Raw genomic sequence first — 20,644 nt, forward strand, 5'->3', positions numbered from 1 at the left:
AATGAAAGCCCGAACGTGGGGGTCCCGCGTTTGCCGATGCGCGTCCATGCCCCCCTAAAACCCCCTCGCCTCTCTTACTTGGCTGCCCGTGGCACCGCTCGACTCGGTGGCTCTTACCGATTCGGCCCGCTTTTAGCCACCAAACACGCGCTAGAAGTAAAGACGGCGAAGTGAAACGGAGTGTTGTGGCCGCCGAGGTCGAAATAGCAAAGATTAAAAAAGAGAGAGAAACCGAAAAAGAAAAGAGCGCAGCGATCAAATGAAGTGGAGGGCGAAAGAGAGACGAGTTGGGGGCGGAAAGGGGTGGGGGTGTCACACAATAGGCCATTGTCGACAGGAGACGGGAACTGCTCTGCGCGGCGCTTCACAAAGTTCGGAACGAGCGCTCGCAGCCTTTAATGAACCTTTCGCCGTTAAAAAAAAGAAAAAAGAAAGGTGCTTGAGGTCGGGGGGTATTTGGAGGAAGAGGATGAAATTTGGGATTGATCTCCGGGAAGAAGCCCCGCAAAGCGCCCAGCCTCTCCAGCCTTCCGTTCTCACCGGGCCCGAAAACTTGGTGCGCGTCCCCGAGAACTGCAGAAGACGCAGGAAGGAAAACGCAAAGACCCGGGGAGAGCTGGGTGGCCGAACCTGCCCGCCAGAAACCGACCCACGAGAAGGAGGCCGAGTCAGGGGTCAGCCGGAGAGCCCGAAGGTCCCTGTCGCTTTGCCTTTGAGCTGGACGGACGCGCGCGGTGACTTTTGGACGTTTCAGTTCATTGCACAGTTCTGTCCGGTCGCAAGGTGAGGGTCTGAGAGCAAAAGGTGCGCGCGTGACGTGACGGAGCTGCACGTGGGAGGCGGGGGGTCACGTGGCCACTGGCAGGTGCGGGCCGCGCTCACCTCCCTCACCTCTCTGTGCGTTTTCTGCACTCTGGGGGTATACAGCGACCCTTAGGAGGCTGGGGGTATACAGCGACCCTTAGGCGGAGGCCATTCAGCTCAGAGCGCAGTGTGACCGAGAAGAGGTGCAACGTGACGAGCATCACAGTACGGACCTACGAGGGAACGCATCGTCACGTGACGGGAGGAACACAACGGGATGTGACGTAACAACGTAGCCGCCAGAGAACGGAAAAAGGGAAAGAACAGAACGTTACCTCCTCCTGATCAATTTGGGGGCTCGTAGAGGTGGAGAAGACCCCTGCAGGGTCGCGACAACATACTGAAAACATAAATGCATAGTTAAGGGCACACCCTTCTTCTTCTTGTTCTTCTTCTTCTCTCGGGTGCTCTCGTTAGGGGTCGCCACAGCAGATCCTTTTGTTCCATCTCTTCCTGTCCTCGCCATCTTGTTTTGTCACACCTGTCACCTGCATGTCCTCTCTCGCCACATCCATAAACCTCCTCTTAGGCCTTCATCTTCTCCTCTTCACTTAAGTGAAAGACATTTTAAAAAGAAAGAGACGACACTAAAAGCTGCCGAAATGCAATTTAGTTCATTTGCTTGGTCTATCTGTCATATAGTGCCTTTCACTATCTATCTATCTATCTATCTATCTATCTATCTATCTATCTATCTATCTATCTATCTATCTATCTATCTATCTATCATATAGCGCCTTTCACTCTATCTATTCATCTGTTCCTTCCATTGTCTGCCCTATTAAATCGATGATAGACGATAAAAGGCACCAGAAAATTGATTGACGGATAACGAAAATGAAAAAAAAAATATACACGTGATCGATAAGTAGATAGACAATAAAATGTGCCATGTAACTGATAGATAATGAAAGGCAGACTGACACTGACATGTACTACACAACAGATACATAAATTAGAGATTATATTGTATTTCTTATCAAGGGCAAAGTAAGATTTTTCAAAAGCTCTCTCACTCTCACTCTCACTCCCACTCTCACTTTATATAATTAAATAGCACAATAAATAATATAATAACAAAACAAAAAAAACATCCCTAATACAAAAGAACTTCTGGTTTGGACAATACGAGCTGCTGCTGTCAGTAAGAGATTACCAGATAATGACGTGCACTATAAGAGATGACCCCGCATGACAGACAGATGTGTCGATTTATTATATAGCGTCTTTCGTTGTCTTCGTATCCTTTATATGGTGTCTTTCGCTATCTCTCTCTCTATTCCATAACGCCCTTCGTTTTCTGGTTGTTAATCGATTATATAGTGCCTTTCACGCCGTCATGTCGGCCTGGTCTGTCCTGTTGCCCACCCGTCTTTTCCTGCTCTCCATTTTCGGGGGTGCAGGATCCCATTCCGACCGGATGGCTGGCTGCTCCTTTGTGTTAAGAACCTCGAATTGTTTTCTGAGATCATTTTAAGGGATTTTCGCCAACTTGTGAAATTCTGTCCCATTCAGTAAATCCAAAGTGATTTTTATTTGCGTATTAAATGAATAAAATGGCAGCTACCCGAAAGGAGTCTTTGTAAAAGAGAAACGAAATGACGTTTCAGTGCCTCGATTTGTGATCGATTCCCCAAACCCCCTCAATCACACCCCCACCTCGTCGCCCCCTACTTTAAGGGGACAGGTGCGCCCAGCCGCCCCACTTAAGTCCACACGCGCCGCTCACTAAAGTTTGGGGCAGCTGACTGGACTGCCAGCGCGCCCCCGGGTGAGCCTTTGAATTACTTAATTCCCCCCGGGGGCTCCACTAACAGCCCCCCAGGTTTCTTGCATTTACTTCCATGCAGTTTTCTGCCCCTGCTCCGTCGTGCTGGTTTTAGCTGACCCTCTCCAGTATGGACTCAGATGGAAGTGTAATGGCCGAGTCGGCTAATAAAGGCGGGTATCGTTATTAGTGCCAATGGCCGCAATTCCCCAGTAACGCGTGTCTGAGTGCGGGGCTGCTGGGCGGCAGGGACCACCGATTTGGGGCTGGCTAGGGGTTGGGGGGACTTAGTCCATTGGCATTTTGGAACAGAAATATTAGGGCATTAAAAAGTTCGATCCTCGGTCCGCCTTTAGTGGTGCGCGAGGCTAAACGGGGCTGCGACCCCATGGAGACAATCGAGCGAGTCCCAGCTGACAAATGCGTGTCAAGGACGAGCACGCCGCGCCCCCGGTGCTCCCCAGGTGCGCATGCCATGGCCGCGGGTACGCGCAGCGCATTTTCCATTACCAGCCTGCCTGCCGGCGGCGCGCCACGCAAGTTTAGCTTTTAATGAATCGGAAACATTTCTGTGCCGGGCGGCCTTTTGTTTCTAATTTGCTTTGCTCGTCCCTGCCTTCTTATGTCTGCCATTTTCTATTTCTTTCTAAAGCCCACATTCCTATTGCGATTTTCCAAGCGGACGCAGCAGGCCCGCATTTGGAGGACTGAACGCTCTGTTGCCGCCCGGTGCTTTACTGGCTGTTGGGATGTCAGACGAGGATGCGTTTAATCAGCGCTCAGAGTGGGGGGCCTCGCAGACCACCTCATGGGTATTGTCAGCTGGTGAGCTCGGTGGGCACGTCAGTGTCAAATGAAAACCAGAAGAAGTTGAAGGGCTGGGAAAACAAGCGGACCTCCACATACACCTCAGACTCTCTCCGACACACATTTGACAGAGCTGGCACTTCTGTGTCCGGGCACGGAGTGCCAAAGGGGAACAGCAGTTGACTGGCGCGTACGTCCAGAAGGCGTTTGACATTTTAGGCGATCTCAGGCCAGCTGTTCTGTGGACGACAAGGCAGGGGCTTCGGCGACAGAGACCCTCAGGAGCAGTGCGGTGTGTTCTGATGTGCCCCCAGTCGCACAAATGACTCGTGCGAAGACACTTTGACATTGACGTGACAAAAGCGCGTGAATTCACCGCACGAGTGTCAGGGTTCAGGATGCGGTGAAGTGGGTGAATGGCGCTGTGGGAAGGCAAATAGGAAGGAAGGGCTGGGCATGGGAAAGGCACTATATGGGAAAGAAAGGCTTTGGTCAACGAAACACGCTACCTAACAAATAGACAAGAGAAGAAACGCGCACTGTATATAAGAGATGGATAGATGTGCAAGGCACTATATAGAGAAAAGAGATAATAGGTATACATGAAAGGCGCTATATAACAGATACACACATGTGAAAGGCGCTCTAAGTTCTGAACAGACGGTGTATTTGGACTGACTTGGCTGTAATCCTTCGAACCAAAGTCTCTTCTCGGACCCCGACGAGCCCCTCGCAGGACGTCCGCCTCGTTAGAAGGTCAGCCGGTGTCGGACGTGTGAATGCAGCCGCCGAGATGACAGATCGGCTTAGAAGGGGAGGGGGGCGAGGACGCGCGCGGTGCCAAGCGCAAATGAAGACATTTGTTCTAAAGTGCCCACAGTGACTCGACATCCTGTTACACAGCAGGAGTGTGTGTGTGTGTGTGTCCGAGTGCGCGTGCCCGTGGTTGTGGGTGTGTCCGAGTGCGCGTTCCCGCGCGTGCGCGTGTCCGTCCGTCTTTAGCTTCATTTGACTTGTCTAGCAGTGGCCGGAGCGCAGTGCCACTTCTTCACTCAAACGCTTCTTGTCGCTCGATGAACTCATGAAATGACTTTCTCCGTCTGTCGCCCTCGATATTTCTGATCAACACGAAGGACGGCTCTGTGGTGGTCGATTCCTGCCTTCTGCTCAGTGCTGCCTGGGATGTCCTCGGTCCGCTCTGACGCTCTACATTAGATTAGGTGGCTTTAAAAATATGTCTTGTCGTGTCATCACTGCTCGTCATTGTCATGTCAAACGCTGTACCCAAGGAGTAGAAAAAGATTAATAAAGATGAAAGTCACTGGATTACAGAGAGACAGATGTGAAAGGTGCTATAAATTAGATTGATGCGAAATATACTGCATGTGACAAATCGATACACAGATAAAAATATTAAAGCGACTGCATTATAAGAAATAGACGGCAGAGGTATAATCATATACTACAGACAGTGTGAAAGCTTTAAACGTCAGACCCCGAGGCTGCTTTCAAACCCCACCGCTGACACCAGTGACCCTCAGCAGGTCACTTCACCTGCCTGCGCTCCAATTGGGAGCACAAACCAAATGGGTGCCAGTCACATCTCAGATGCTGTATGTCACCTTGGACGAAGTAGTCAGCCCAGCAACAAACAGGTAAAGATACCACAGGTAGATAGGAAGAGCATAAAGACAGAAGAAGGTAAGAAATGTGCAATATCACAGAAAGACGGGTAGAAAAAGGCGCTATATAATAGAAAGAGAAGTAATAGAATAGGTAGAAAAGAACACTAAATTATAAATAGGTAAGAAAGGCGCTATATAGCAAAATGAGCACATATAACAGAAAGGTAAGAAAAGCTCGCTATAATATCGACAAGGTGCTCTGCAGCCTATAGGTAAGAAAGGCGCTATATAACAGAAAGCAGCCTTCTTTGGTGGTCGTCTCCTTCCTTGGTTTGCTCGAGTGCCCCTTCCATTCACTGCACCCGGTGCCCCGTGCCAGTTTATTTATTTATTTGTTTCTTTCTTTATGTATTCGTTAATCTGTTCACTCGTTTCTTCAATCATTCACTCGTGCGTTCATGCAGTCGCTTGTTCATTCATTCATTTCTGAAGGTTCTCACAAACAAATGTCGTCCTTTGTGGCTTATTGACATTCAGAAAATGGACGGTGCCGTCCGTTGTGTGGGACTTGGGGGCTTCCCTATAAAACGTTGCACGTGTGGGGTGACATGTGGGCACTAAAGGACGGCAGTCACGACCTGTGGTGTTACCCACCTGGCGGATGTCGGTTCTTATCGAGGCGTGCCAAAGTGCGTGGCGACTCGTCCGAGAGGTCCTGAAGTACGAAGAAGCGCAGACGTCGCCGATTGTCCTGGCTTGGCTTGTCACACCGATACGGGGAGCGGGCGGTCACGTGCCATATCGTGCGCTGGTGTTGCAGTCTGCTGCGGCACGTGGTGCCACACGGTCTCCTCCATTACGACTGGCACAGAAGACGGAGCGGCACCCCCGAGCTGGCCGTGCCTTCTGCTTGGCAGACTGGCACCGCAGAAGATTGACAGGCCGACTGTGGTGACACGCGAGAGCCAGAGACATGGCACATTGAGACAAATGGATGCTCGGGAGGTGGCGGTGGCGTTGTGCGAGCTGTCAGGGCGCAGCTGGCGATGTGACATGTCGGGTGGAAGAGCTCACTTAGCGGTCTGGAGACGGAGAGGCTCAACAGTTGGGTGCCGCGGTGCCAGCGCGCGACAGTTACAGTGGGCAGTGGGTATGGTGACACTGACGGTGGTCTGATGGGACAGCAGTGCATGGTTGCCCACAGGGCTCCCCGTTTTTTAGTTTTCATCTAAAGTGATATTTTTAGTTGGTTGCTTGTCACAATCTTTAACTCATTGGCGCGTGGCCGGCCAGTCTGAGCTGATAAGAAAAGTGACGCGAGAAAAAGAAAAACAGCAACTCATTTTATATAGCGCCTTTCATCGAGCGTGCCCACAGGATGGTCAAAACGTGGCCATTTGCATTTGTGGTGACAACAAACGTGGCGTGTGGAGCCTGGAGCCCAGTCATCGGCGGTCACCTTCATTGTGCATGTGCCTTGCGTGACAGGCGGCTCTGTGAAAGGCGCTATATCATGTTGATTGGTTGACTCATTGTACACCGCATAACACACGAGTGGTCCTCGAAGGAGGAAGTAGATTGTCTGAGGGAGAAGCTAAAGATGGACAGAATGAAAAGGAAAAATGAGGTGTCGGCCACTGCCAGACGTCCTCCTAGTGTCGTGTGTTCTACTGTGACATCGGCAGTCGCCATCCTTCTGTCTGCTTTCTGATGTGCAGCAGTGCCAACAGCAAAGCACACCAAACTGGGACCCTCACGGGCCACTTTAGGGCCTCACCTGCTTGACTCGGGGATTCGGAGGACAGGAAGTCGTTTTAGGTGGCCAATCTGTCTTGGACCCTCAATGCACGCGGTCACGGGGTTCAGTCCCACTGCCGACCCCTGAACAGCTCACTTCATCTGCCTGGGCACCAGTTGTCAAAGAGGGACTGGGGCAGCAGTATCGCATCCTGAGCTTATAAGTCCCTTATGGGGACATAAAAGTGACAGACCTAGAAGTCGGACGGAGACCCTCGTTTACGAAAGTGATATGGCATGGCAAGAAAAAAAAATCCGTCTGCGTCACATCACAATGGCCTTTAGTCGGCCGAGCTCCTGCCACTCGCTAGAAGGACATGCCATCCCAGCAGTGGCCACTGCCAGCCCTTGTAGTGGCGTTTCAATGCTGTCGCCTCCTCCCAAAGCAATTGCGGTGTCTGCAGAAGGGCCGGTATGCTCCGGACACGATGGGGGGCCGTCACAAGTGACAGTCCCGCTGATGATGGGCACGGGGCACATGGGGCACCAGAGGCACGCGGTCTGCCCACAGGGAACACTCCTTTAGCACGGGCAACTTGCAGCGAGCCGAGAGTCGATTAAAGGGCCGGCCGTGCAGTTACGCGCTTGACTGGCTCCCCTCGGGCTGTTGTTGTTCCCCGCAGTTGGAGCCTTTCCACCATTGATGGGGGCTACTTGAGGAAATTTGGATCTTGGCAGTAGCCGGCCGGCCAAAGTCACATCTGTGCTAAAGCAGCCGTCTGGGGAGAAGTTAATTTGTTAGGGTTTGGAGGTGGAGGTTTGGGCTGCGGGCATCCAGGAAATGGGGCCGTGGGGGTGCCACCTCATACCCGGGCGCTGAAGGAAAAGCAAATGCAAAAAGGCCAGGGGTCCAAGGTATGGAAGGTGACTTCTCAAAGAGAGATGTACGACACTATATAACATATATAGATAGATGTAGGGTGAAAGGCACTATATAAGACAGATAAACAGATACTTTACAGAATAAATGCACTGAATAAGATCAGATTTGGTAGATTAAAGTTAGTAGTACCACATAAAATATAGACGGGGCAAAGGACAGAGACATACGAATAGTGCTGTGTAACGGATAGACAGACAAGGCGCTATATGAACTACATAGACAAGGGAAAGGGACATATAAGAAGGACACATGACACGTGCTACATAATTCATAGGCATAACAGAGGACAAAAGGCACTATATGATATAGAGAGCCATGAAAACTGGAGTGTAACAGATGGATATGAAAGGCGCTATATATACAGTAGCTGTCACAAAGTCAGAGTGCACCAGACTTGAGACCCAGAAATGCCCATCCAACATTATAATAGGGATGTGATGATTTCCCCGTGCCAAGTCTGCACTGTTACAAATGGGCGAAGTCAGGCAGGATAGCAGTGCCACATTGTGGTGTGACGTCTGCAGGGTCCCTCTTTGATGTGAAGTTTATTTCATCTGGTCGTGGCATTTGAATGTCGTTATGCCCTTTTTGATGGGCACCGCCATTGCTCATTGGTCCACTGATGGCTCTCTCTGTGTTGGCATCCATTAAAAGCGGCTCTCCTGATTATTTCTTGATTTTTTCATTTTTCTGTGTCCACTGCAATATGAAAGGCACTGCCAATGACTGCCTGGGTATTCTCATGGATTCTCATCTGGCTGACCCAACATTAGAGGTGCCAGTGCTTGGCATTATCCTTGTCATAGACAGTAAACTAGAAGACCTGTTCATGTGTTGATGCCCACCTCTCTTTGACCTTGTCATGTGATCAGAATCTTTGTGTTTACTTTGAAAGGCGCTATATCCCATTCCATAAAGCTTTCCCCAGTCTGCTGTCCTCATACATGAAACGGTCAGCAGGCACTCTCCTCATGAAAAATAAGACCCACCACTTGTAGGGGTGCACAGGTGGCCCCCACACTGACCCTTCAGGGCGAGAGCATCCAGACTGACCGGTGGCCGAGCCGGCATGTCAATCAGCTGAGGCCCTGCAAAAGCAGTCATCAGAGGCGGCGAGGCTGGCATGAGCAGCGAGGAGCACCTGGGAGTGATTGGCGCAGTGGCACTGAGCGCACCTGGGTTGCCAAGTGGATTTTTATGGAAGATGGTTTCCATGCTTGCTGGAAAGAGAAACTGGCTCTGCTGATTTGGTGGATTTGGGGCCGAAACGCGCCTTTGTGTCTCTTCTTTTACTTTTTTATTTGAAACACATTGCTTTCTTCTTTCTTACTTCATTTTTATAAGAGACGTCAAAGAGACGTCTATCTATCTATCTATCTATCTATCTGTCTATCTATCTATCTATCATATAGCGCCTTTCACTCTATCTATCTATCTGTCTGTCTATCTATCTATCTATCTATCTATCTATCTATCATATAGCGCCTTTCACTCTATCTATCTATCTATCTATCTATCTATCTATCTATCTATCTATCTATCATATAGCGCCTTTCACTCTATCTATCTATCTAACATATAGTGCCTTTCACTCTATCTATCTATCTATCTATCTATCTATTATATAGCGCCTTTCACTCTATCTATCTATCTATCTATCTATCTATCTATCTATCTATCTATCTATCATATAGCGCCTTTCACTCTATCTATCTATCTATCTATCTATCTATCTATCTATCTATCTATCTATCTATCATATAGCGCCTTTCATATGTGCCCATTGTACAGCACCTCCCACATCTCCCTGTCAGTTCATCCATGCCATATGTCTCACAGCCGCCTGGTAAAACTCTTTCAGATGGTGATGCCCATCGTCTGGCATTGAAACATTCTGATATGCACAGGCTGCATCTTCATGCCTGGGTGCCATCACGGTGCCTGCTGCCAGTCGTGTGACACACAATGCCCCCTGCCTCTGTGAGATGGCAGCGCAGGTTTGCTCCATTGTTGTCTTGTGTGCAGTTTTGATTTGTGCCCCTTTCTGTTTTTGCCACTTTTGATTCTCTTTTTCTTTCATTTGTGGCATTGTTCCCTTTGTCACCCTGTCATTTTTGCCTTGGACTTCTTGTTAGGAGTGCCACTGTTTTGAGTGTTTTGTTGTCATGAGATGCCCGCTATCAGGCAATATGGCAGATGGTGGTGCACAAGCGTTAGAGTGCCACATTGGCGGACAGACAAGTCCACCTGGGCACCCGGGAGTTTTACACATTCTTATCGACTTTCCATTTTAGATTGTTTCCCACCTTTGGACTTTGTCTTCTGCCCCACTTGGCCGTCACCTTGTGCTCCTCGCCGCTGTGTCCTGTCCTGTCTGTATTCCTGTGCCCCTCTGCTCTGCCAGTTTCTTCTTTAGAGAAGAGCCTTTTTCAGGAGTTGTCTGTGCCTGATGAGGGTCCTGATGTGCTGCTTGTGTTTGCCCCTCAGTGACGTTGGCACAACTCTTGCCAACAAAACTCCCACTTCAAAGAGCAGTCAGCTGTGACGTCTGTGGGGTCCGAAAAGAAAAACCAAAAAAGTGAAAACGTTCAACACGCAGGAAGTTAATGGCCGCCTGAGCCCCAAGTGGCAGGGAATTCGGCCTTGAAGATTTCTGTGGCGTCGCCATCTTGAACCAGGAAATGACCGCAGCGTCTCCGTGACAACCGCAAACAAGATGTCCAAAACAGAAGGACACTCGAGGTTCAAAGCGGCGGCGAGATGGCGGCAGGTGACATTTGGGAATCCCCAGAAGAAAATGCAGGGCTGCCATCGGGCCTAACGTGACCGCACCTGACCGCACCTGACCGCACCTGAGTGATTAGCAGCCAAGAAGAGGAAATGTGCAGGGGAGCCGGGAGGTGTTGGACACTGCGGGCGCACGGGGGGCCGTCGGGAGAGGCGGGGCGGGCGTCACTCGTCGTCTCGTTTGTTTCTTTGCCCCTCTTTGTTTCTCGGATTCCCTTCGTGCCGCATCTTTAAATTGTTTCCACTCCCGTTCCTGCTCACCTGCCTCGGCTCTTTGGAGAAATGTTTCTAATTTGGAGCCAAAGGAGTCGAGGGCTGATTAGAGGGGAGGAAACGGGGGGATTAAAATTGTCTGCTCGGACTTCCTCTCGCGTGAGCCCCAGGCAGGGAGGCCCCGAGCCGAGAGGCCCGCCGTCCCACCGAGTCAAAGATGGACGCCCTGACGGACGGGGAGCGACCCTGGTGCCCACGGAGTGAGAAGTCTCAGTTAGGACACAGTCGTGGTGGGCCGGGGGGCTGCAAGAGTGGGTGGGATAAAAGGGGGGCTTGTGCTCGGAGCCTCCTTAATTGGCTGCCATGTCCTTGTCCTAATTCTCGTGTTTCTCTTGGTGGTTACTCGGCGTATTGCTGGGGTCCTCGAGGGTCCTTTCCGCTTCTTCACAGTGCCTCCATTTTGTTCTCACACCGCAGACGTCAGTCAGGAGCTTAGGGCTCAGCACCGGGCCGAGGCCTGGCACTGCAGGATTAGACCACCGCGTGGGGTGCTTTGGGGTCTCGACACATGACGGGGTTCGTGCGACACGTGCAGTTGGTTTTGTTCTGGTTTGTACTTGTGCAGTGCCAGCTTGAAATGCCACTGTGATGGTTGGCATTCTTGAGTCCTGACATCTTGGTGACTTTCTTGTTAGTCTTTTAGTGACGAGCATCGTGAAACTCTCCAAATGCATCCCACAATGCACCAGGCCAGGGCCCGACGAGTGTTGAAAGCTGAGATTTGCCGTCATGCCCTCCGTCACTGTGTGCGACTTTCTTTGACACTTTCGGCCTTTGCGTCTCTGCTTGTTTCTTTGGTTGTGGTTTCGTCGGTCGACTTCGGGTTCTGGTCGGACGTGGCGTCGTCTTTCATCTTCTCCTTCTGTCTGCCAGGTGTTCACAGTCATGGCATCGGATATAAATATGGCAGAAAGTGCACCCTGAGTGCGAATTCTCCGTCTTGACCTTCCCTGAGGGTCCCCTTACTGAGCTTTTCCTTCAGGTGGGACGGTGGCTTCGCTTGTGACGTCCCTCTGCCTTTCTTGTCCCCTCTCTTCAGTTTGCTTATCACAGTTTTGACCCTTTTGGCTCAGCTCTGTCTTCGTTCCTCATCTCCCGATTTTTTGGTCCTCACAATACCCCTCGCCACTCGAAGTTGGCCTCATCGTATCCCCACCCACCGCCCCGTCCCCTCGGGCTCGTCATGTCAAACACCAGGCAGACCCTTCACAGGATTAGCGTAAAATTAGTGTGGTGGTCTGCAGGTCACACCTGGATGTTGCTGTGGACGATCCAGGTGGGCAACGGTGGCTTTGTTGGGCTGAACGGCGATCATAACAAACGCACGGGTCGGACCCTCGACCTGCCATACAGAGTTAAGTGAACAGAATTGAATAAGTGGTCTCTTCTCCTGGGGGCTTCCTTGAATTGTCCGGTGGGCAGTGGTGCCATGGCGACTGTGTGGTTGCTGGTAGCCGCGCTCCTTCCTGACTCCATGGTCCTTTAACGTGGCTCCACGTGTCTCATTGACTGACGGCTGCCATTTTCAAAACTGGCCTTCATTTCAGTTTTTGCCGAAGGACCCTTGAAATTCCAGTCAGACCCCCACTTGTGGCTTTGATCCTCCGATGTCTGTGTGTTTCCCAGCATTCCTTGAGTTTTAGCTCCCGTTGTACTTTACTCAGAGGCCGACAGGGAGCCCGTCATCACCGCCATGGCGTGGCCTGGCACTTCAGCTGTCAGTCAGGGCCTTGGCAGTAACAAGGGGGACGTTGTGGTTTTGGGACCCTTTAACTCCTGTGGCCTCAGACCTTTGGCAAGTTTTCTTTTGTCCTGTCATCTCCGGGTCTCTGGCTGGTCTGGTTTCTATCTCAGGTAGGCACTTTTCACCTTCAGCTTCCCCAAAATGGGGAGGGTGTAGGATTTGAACCGATGCCCCCCCACAGATGGCACTACTGAAAGCTGGCCTGGCATGTCCAGAGTTATCCTCTGATTTTAATGAGACTCTCTCTGACCTGAAGTGACGCAGTCCCCAAAATGGCAGCACCTAAGGATGTCAGATATTTTTAATTTGAATCAAGTGAAGGTGTTAAATATAACTCAATAACTTTTATTAAAAAACGAATATGACCCTTGGGTGTAAGCGGTCGTGGTCTTCTACCCTTTAAGGGCGTCACGTGAGAGCCTGGCGAAGGTGCAGCCGCGTTCTGATGAAGTGCCACGCCGTGACGTTTTGAAGGAACTCCAAATCCCAAGAGCCAATGCGGCCCTCATCACATGATGCGGGCGGGAAGTCAGAAGGCACAATTGTGTCATTTGTGACCTCCGCGCCTTCGTGCCCGCCAAGACGGGAGGTAAACACGGATGCCCACGTGAAGGCTGGCACTCCAGCGACAGACTTTAATTAACAGTTCAAAGGAATAAAACAATGAAGGCCAAGAACAAAGTACGCTGCGGTGCCGACTTTGGCGCTCGTTTGGAAGGCGTGCGGAGAGCGGCGCGGATCGGGCGGACGTCGGTGAGCCGCTGCACTGCTCCTGGTGTTGGCACCGCTCACGCTGACCTTCTGTCCGTAACGAGTAACGTAACGAGGACTTACTGTCCATGTTGGATTGGGTGACGTCACTTTCTATTTCAAACCCGTGAGTGACGTGAGAGGTCAGCCTTACGTCACAACGTCCAGCATTCGGGCAGTTCGTTTTCTGCCATTTGCCCACCGCGAGTTTGCAGGGCAGGGGGTCCCGGAGGGCCGCAGTGGCTGCAGGTTTTCATTCTAACTTCACTTCTGAATTAGGGGCCTGTCTTGGTGCTAATTGTAGTTGGCATTAAGATTTGTCCCCCTGAATTGCTTCGTTTCTTTCCTTTAATGGCACCCAAAGAGAAGTGCAATGTGAAGTGAGTGAGGCAACAGAAGGCCAGCCTGGGCAGACCCCTGGACCCCAAGTGGCTGCTCGATGAGGCGCCCATTCTCGGTGCCAGTTAACGCTTGTTGCAGCTCTCGTGGTGCAACAGCAGGCATTTCTGAGACCCCTTAAGGGCTTTTGGGGACCTGAGCAGACGGACATTCTCGTTACTGTCAGATGTTGTATGATTGACAGACTCACATTAAGGGGTCTGAGTCTTCAAGAGCAAATCAGTTCAAATGAATTCAAAAAACGGGTGACTAGTTAAAAAGAGGGTCAGCATGAAAGTCTGTGGCCACCGCCGCCCTCCAGGACCCCTGATGTATTGGGGACCCCTGCTGGAGGGCGTTCAGTGCAGTTTGGGACTGTCTGATAGCACGTGAGTGCAGGTCGCCCACCCACCGTCCGCCACGAAATGTGCACAACGCACGTCCATGTATGTTAGAATGTTATGTGATCAGATCTTTATAGAAAAGTCCGATGAAGAGCCGGGGGTCGCGTCTTTACGGTTAGTCAGCCCCGAATGGCGTCGACAGCCGTGTTAGGGCCAGCGCGTGGGGTGAGGTGACAGCTCAGGTGGCACTTTGCTTCGGCATGCGACAGTATCGCAGAAACATTAAGCCATAAAAACGCGCAAAATGAGAGTTAGTTAGGACCCTTAAAACGCGCGCGCGCACACAGAGACACACGCGCGCTCAGAGACACACGTGCGCACACAGAGACGCACACGCGCACATAGAGACACGAGAGCGCGCACAGAGACACGCGCACACAGAGACACTTCTTCATTAACGTCCTGCACTCCCTTAAAACTGTGCAACGACACTTGATTTTGAAAATCTCAAACTGTGACACAACCCCTGCGGTGACAAAAGTGACATTGTGTGTGGACGCCAGGCGACATTCCCTGTCGTCATTCTAGAAGCCTGCTGTGGCGGCAGAACGTGTCCCCGGCCGTTTCCAATAAGCGCTTCTAAAACGTTCGTCTCGCTTGTCATCGTCCGTCGTGTTACGGCGACTCGCTGCGCTAACGGAGCTCCGCTTTTAGGTGGTCCTTCCTGTGTGAAAGACCACCGGTGACTGAGCTCAAGCTGTTAGGTCATACATGCCCGCTGAGGAGCACTAGGACTGTCATCGTCACTGTGACCTCCTGTGTTATTTTATGATTCTGATTTACGTTTTTCTAATTGTTAACAGTAAGTGCGCTTCTCTGCACCGTTGAACGATCCCGCAGTTTGTCATCCGCTCTTTTCTTCTTTGATTGACGGCGGATTCCTCCAAACGGCACGTCACTCTGTTGTTACGATGACAGCAGCACTGAAACTGAGAAGCTTCGTCAATGGAGGAGTTTGTGTTTTCTCGACTTCTGAGGGCCGTCAAGCCGCCTTTTCACTCACGAGAACCGAAATAAGAAATGTGACAAACGAGGGGAGGCAAACGATCAATGGATGGCCTGCCGTTCTCACGCCCACTTGATCCAATTGCCCCCTGAGCCCACCCTGGCAGCCCAGGACAGGACGCCAGTACGCCACGCGGGCACACGGAGAAGATGCAAAGCGAACAGCAGGTGCGCGGGTGGCAGGATTTGAACCCGGGGCTCTGGATGTGTAAGGCAGTGAGCCACCCGGTGATTCTTATGCATCATTACACCATCTTGCTGAAGCGGTGCATGCTGGGCTAATGTGGACTGCGAAGGGGGCACCAGCGAGGAGGCAGCTGGAGACGGCGGTGGCGACGGTGTGGCATGGGCTCCGTTCGAGCCACCGTTGGGGAGTCTGCTTACAATTAGGAAATCTCCGGCACGGAGTTACACGCAGTTTCCAGCGCACGCTCATTTATTAGCAACAAGAGAGAGGAGCTTTGTGCCTTCCTGCTTTAATTGTCTGGAACAGATTCGCCTTCCCGAAATTAAACGTTACCAGGCCTGGCGATGGTGGAAGCGGTGGGCTGTCCGTTCTACAAATCGGGATGGCACTGCAGCGGGCAGAGCGGGGCAGCCACTTGTGATGGCACCCTGTCAGGCGCTAAGGCCACCCTGCTCAGACTGCGGAGGGGTCAGCTGAGTGACGGGGTTGGGGCTCTGGGGACGCCGGCCAAACCGCAGCTATGAAGGTGGGCTGTGACACGGGCATCTTTGCCCTTCTTTATTCACAATCCACTGACCTCACAGCTCTGAGTGGACGGTCACTCCTGGAGGGGAGGCCGAAGCAAACCCTCCACGCTGGCCACCAAGCCGTGGACTGGCTGGGTCTGCCCCAGGCGGACATCTCGATTCCCCAGCTGACCCTGCCGAGGGTCTCGACGTCTCAGAGCTTCCACTGGGGGGCAAGCAGAGTTAGCCAGTTCAGGCTGTGCAGCAGAAATGCCTCCCAGTCCCCTACACTTCACGTTATATAGCGCCTTTCGCAGCAGACACTTTCTTAATAATTTACTTGAAGCCCCCTTGAGGCATGCTGCGGTTACAGGGCCACATGTCAGCATCCCCCCCTGTGACTGGGGTCCTGGCCTGTGGGGTTTAGTGGCTCTGAGGTGGACCTGGTGCCAGAGCTGAGCATTGGCTCGTGGACTTTATCCTGCCCTAATGTTAGCTGGGCACACGGTGTGACCCGCTGCTCAGACGTGACACTCACGCTGTAGACCGAGGCAAACTGGTAGCTGCAGTCGATGGTTCATTCTTGTGGCCAGAAGGGGGCGCTCCTAGGTCCAGAAATATGAAGAAAAGAAAGGCTTTATTAGAACTGAAAAGTGAGGGCACAGGGTGGCATGGATAATAGAGAGCAGTGTCTCCCCATCCACTCCTTCCACTCTTCTTCATGCACTTTTCTTCCTCATGCCAGCTGAACTCCCACCCAAAGGTCATTTAAGTCGGCACCTGACACAACTATGGGGGACATCCTGCAGTCGTCTGGGTGATGCTCCCCCTAGTGGCCCCAAGTGGCCCTGCATTCCCAAAGGACTGCCCAGCCTGGCCTCACCTGGACTCTTGTCCACCATACTGGGGAGCAGAGGAGCAAAAAGACTCCTTGCTGCCACCAAGTGGCACAAACGTGCATCAGCACTCTGCGGTTCCACACAGCGTTGGGTCCACTTTCCTTGGCACTGCCAGTGTATGTGCCCATTGGCATCCTTAGCCCGACTCCTGTCCTGCATTAGGAAAGGAAGCACTGCTGCATGTTTGTCCCTGTCGGACCCCCTTTTGCTGGAGACACTTGTTGAAAATCGCTCCAGTATGGCTTAATGAAAGGCACAATCAGAGGGAAGGGGACTGAAGGTGACAGACAGAAGGAGAGGCTGGCAGCCACCACTCCGAGCTGCACTCCCACCGAGGTGCCCACAAGCGTGTCCTTAACAGGCTAGCAGACCCCTCGCTGGGGGGCGATTAACCAGTAGACCAGCAGCAAGTCCCAGTAACGCCTTTAAGAGGATCACATGCCATATTAGGAGCGGGGCGGCCTTCATTTTTTAATCTTGAAATTGATTTCAGGGAAATTAACCAAAGCTCCCGTAACTGCGCCAGCCCCCCCAGCCACTCTGCCTTATTTGCATAACCCAAGGAGAGAGCCAATCACAGGCCTCACATGGCTTCTGTTATCCAAAACCCAATTTCAGAATTCCAGATGTTGTGAATCCTGTAAGCCACATTCCCAAGGTTTGCCGTTTCCACTCTAAAAAAAGAGGAACGTGATGTGACGGGACGTTAGGTTGAGCGAGGTGCCAAGTGGGCCGTCGGTGGCCATCAGGAACAGTTTCAAGTAAGTGCCAAGCCTAAGCCCCTCCAAAATAGCTCCTGATGCCCATCACCCTTGGCCAGCTTTGCTCTTTGCCCAGATGTCTGTGCCACTCAGGGTGAACTTGCATGTGCCCACTGTTTGTGGACCCCCAAGTAAGATGGCACAGTTATGGAGAGCACTTGAAGGGACACCTGGGACATTTACAAAGCAGGGCTGGCTGCTCTGGGTCAGTCATCAAGTTAGCACCACCCTGGGACATGGCAGGGAGTTTTTAGTGATGCCAACCCACCTCACAGTGCGTGAGAGCGGTGGTCACACTGGGGGTCTGACCGTCGTGTCCATCCTCAGCCGCTGTATTAACAGATGCTTCGCTGCCTGTGAAGGGTATAACCGTCGTAATCTCGCGCTCAGCGAAGCCCTCATAATCTGTGCCAGGGCGACCTAAAGCAGTGCATTACAAGGCGCACAGCTGTGCCAATCCGAGAACTCATCTACTAATGGCGAATTAGCCAAATTTGATAAAAGTGAAAAACACGATTACTGCGGGACAGCCGGCGGCTCCCAGAAGGCCTCAAGGACAAAACCCGCAGCACGAAAAGGTCACAGCCTGGGAGAAGGCGCTATATAAGACACGTGGGCCTGTCACGTGAGGCCACCACATTAATAAAGAAATACATCCGTCAATAAAGAGGAATGGAGAGGGACGTTACATAAAATAGAAAGAAAGAAAGAAAGAAAGAAAGAAAGAAAAGTCAAATGAAATAAACCTCTGACTATCCGACTGAAAACTACAAAAGAACAAAAGCTGAAACAATTAAACGAAATTCTACAACAACAAGTCACGAACACCGAAACGTCACGAGAAGTCGCCGAACGCGCCAACAGCCAGCATGTGAAGCCGGGCAGCTCACTCACGGGAGCCTCGACCACCGTGCCACCCGCTGATGGCCCTCCGATTGAGGCGCTATATGGGCCCGTGCTCGCTCACTTCGGCTCCTTTACCGGACATCCATTGACCGTGACCGTGACCGTGACACCCCGGGGCTCTGAGCCACCTCCGAAGGCGGTCCGCCGCGTTCTGACACGGCAGGGCAAAGCGACAATTCACGGTGTGGGCTTCGGTCCGAGAGGGCGGCAGGCACTAAAGGGGTCTCGTGATGGAGATCGGCGTCTCTGTTTTAGGGCCAGCCGGTGAGCGGCAGTGGCAGGAAAGACGGTGTGTGTGTGTCGGTGTGTGTGTGTCGGTGGTCAGGAACGACCAGAACTGGAAAAGAGACCGAGGGGCACGCCGACACTTACCGAGCTCAGCACTCCGACCACTCGGTGACATCGACGGCGACACGCGGCTCTGGCATCAGGACTTCCTGGCCAGCTTTAGCATCGGGGAAAAAAAAAGTCCAAACGTTCACATTAATGTTAAATGTCAGGGACGGAAAGCAACAATTCATTCATCCATTTTACCAATTCGTCGATTCTCTGACAGCAGTGGGCACAAAAAACAACCCTGCAGTCTGCCGTCCTGCCACAGGGCACCGTGCCAATCAGCCTGTTCTGCCAGCGGGACACGCGATGGAGACGAAGACGAGGAAGGAGTGGAAGATGAACGTCTTATTAAGAGGGGCATAAAAGTGGCATTGTGAAGACCACCACTGAAAAAAAAAATATATATATATATATATAAAGGAGAAGAAATAATACCATGATACATTAAAATAATAATAAAAATAATAGTAATAATAAGAGGAAAAATATCTCTAAACGAAAAAGAAATGATTAAAACGGTGTTACATCAAGTTATAGTAATGACTGAATGACTTCTATACGTGTACAATATTCTACTTCTTCTTGTGTATTTGCTATTTTTATTGTTACTATTTTATATCAGAATAAATAAAAATGATAGGAATATGATGTGGAGTTGAACAGAAAAGCAGAAATAATAATAATAATAATAATAACAGAGGAATCATTTATTTAGTGTGTATTACATAAAGTACTACAATAAATAATTACTTGTGGCCTCTTTTGAAAGTGTTAAAACTATTTTTCCTTTTCTTTGATGTTTGGTAATATTAATATTTTTATTGATACTGAGTTATTTTAAAATCATGAATATAATGATGACGATGATGATTGTTATTGCTATTATTATATGAATGATAGTAGTATTGACAATACCATTTTAATAATGTACAGAAACTACCACTGCTATTATTATTATTACTATTAATATTATTCTTATTATTGTTGTTAATTGTAGCAGAAGTAGCTTTATTACAGTTTTCTAAGATTTGTATATAGGGAGAAAAAAATAAAATCTATATTACATCAAATATTGTAACAAATAATTGTTTGCAGCTGTTGAACATTTTCAAAAAGATTGATTGTCCTGTTTATTACGTGTATTTAATAATAATAATAATAATAATAATAAACTAACGTAAAGATATTACAAGGCACTTTGGGATGGATTAGCTGGTTCTGTTTACTACAGCGGTAACGTCACATTAGTAATTTAAAGAACAAAAAATAAAAACTGTTTACCTACTACTGCTATTATGTATGATAACATTAAAACAGTATTATTATTAGTATTATTAGTATTATTAGTATTAGTATTGTAGTCTGTGCAAAACAAGAAATAGTAATGCAGCCTTGAGACTTAAACTAATACTAATATTATTAACATTATAACTGTGTTAATTATTTGTGATTATCGGTGTTATATTACTGTTATAATTATTGGTTATTAGCCGTTGTTTTATAGTATAATAATAATAATAATGGTGATGGCGTTACAACTCTGTTTTCTCTCAGCGTGATGTCTGCTGTTTGTATTAATTGTTATAATAATACTAATACTACTACTAATAATAATAATAGCAGCGTTTATAATTCTTCATTATTATCGTTGTATTGCTGCGCTTGTTGCTGTTGTAGATCACAGAGAAGGGCAGGCGGCCGTCTTGAAGTCGCGCTCGTCGCCGCTCTAAGTGACCGCTAAAGGTGGCGGACACGTCACTAGCCGCTGACTGTCCGACGCTACAATAAGACGCTCTTTATGTTGTTGTCTTTTTATTCATATTTAGAGATTTCTTCCGAGAACACGAGGCTCAGTAATAATTCTGCTTGCTACTCATATTAAGAGTAATTAATAAATGCTTTCTGCCAGAACGGCCGCACGCCCCAGTTTCTTTTTGATCCTTAAAGTGGTCCGCTCGGTGGGC

General features: G+C 50.0%; 1 protein-coding gene across 1 annotated transcript in view; it reads left to right on the forward strand.

Moving 5' to 3' along the window:
• nfia (nuclear factor I/A) overlaps positions 1-20,644 on the forward strand; it is a 285,399-nt gene that overhangs the window by 2,430 nt on the left and 262,325 nt on the right.

Source organism: Polypterus senegalus, chromosome 10, assembly GCF_016835505.1.
Source record: "Polypterus senegalus isolate Bchr_013 chromosome 10, ASM1683550v1, whole genome shotgun sequence".
Lineage (NCBI taxonomy): Eukaryota > Metazoa > Chordata > Cladistia > Polypteriformes > Polypteridae > Polypterus > Polypterus senegalus.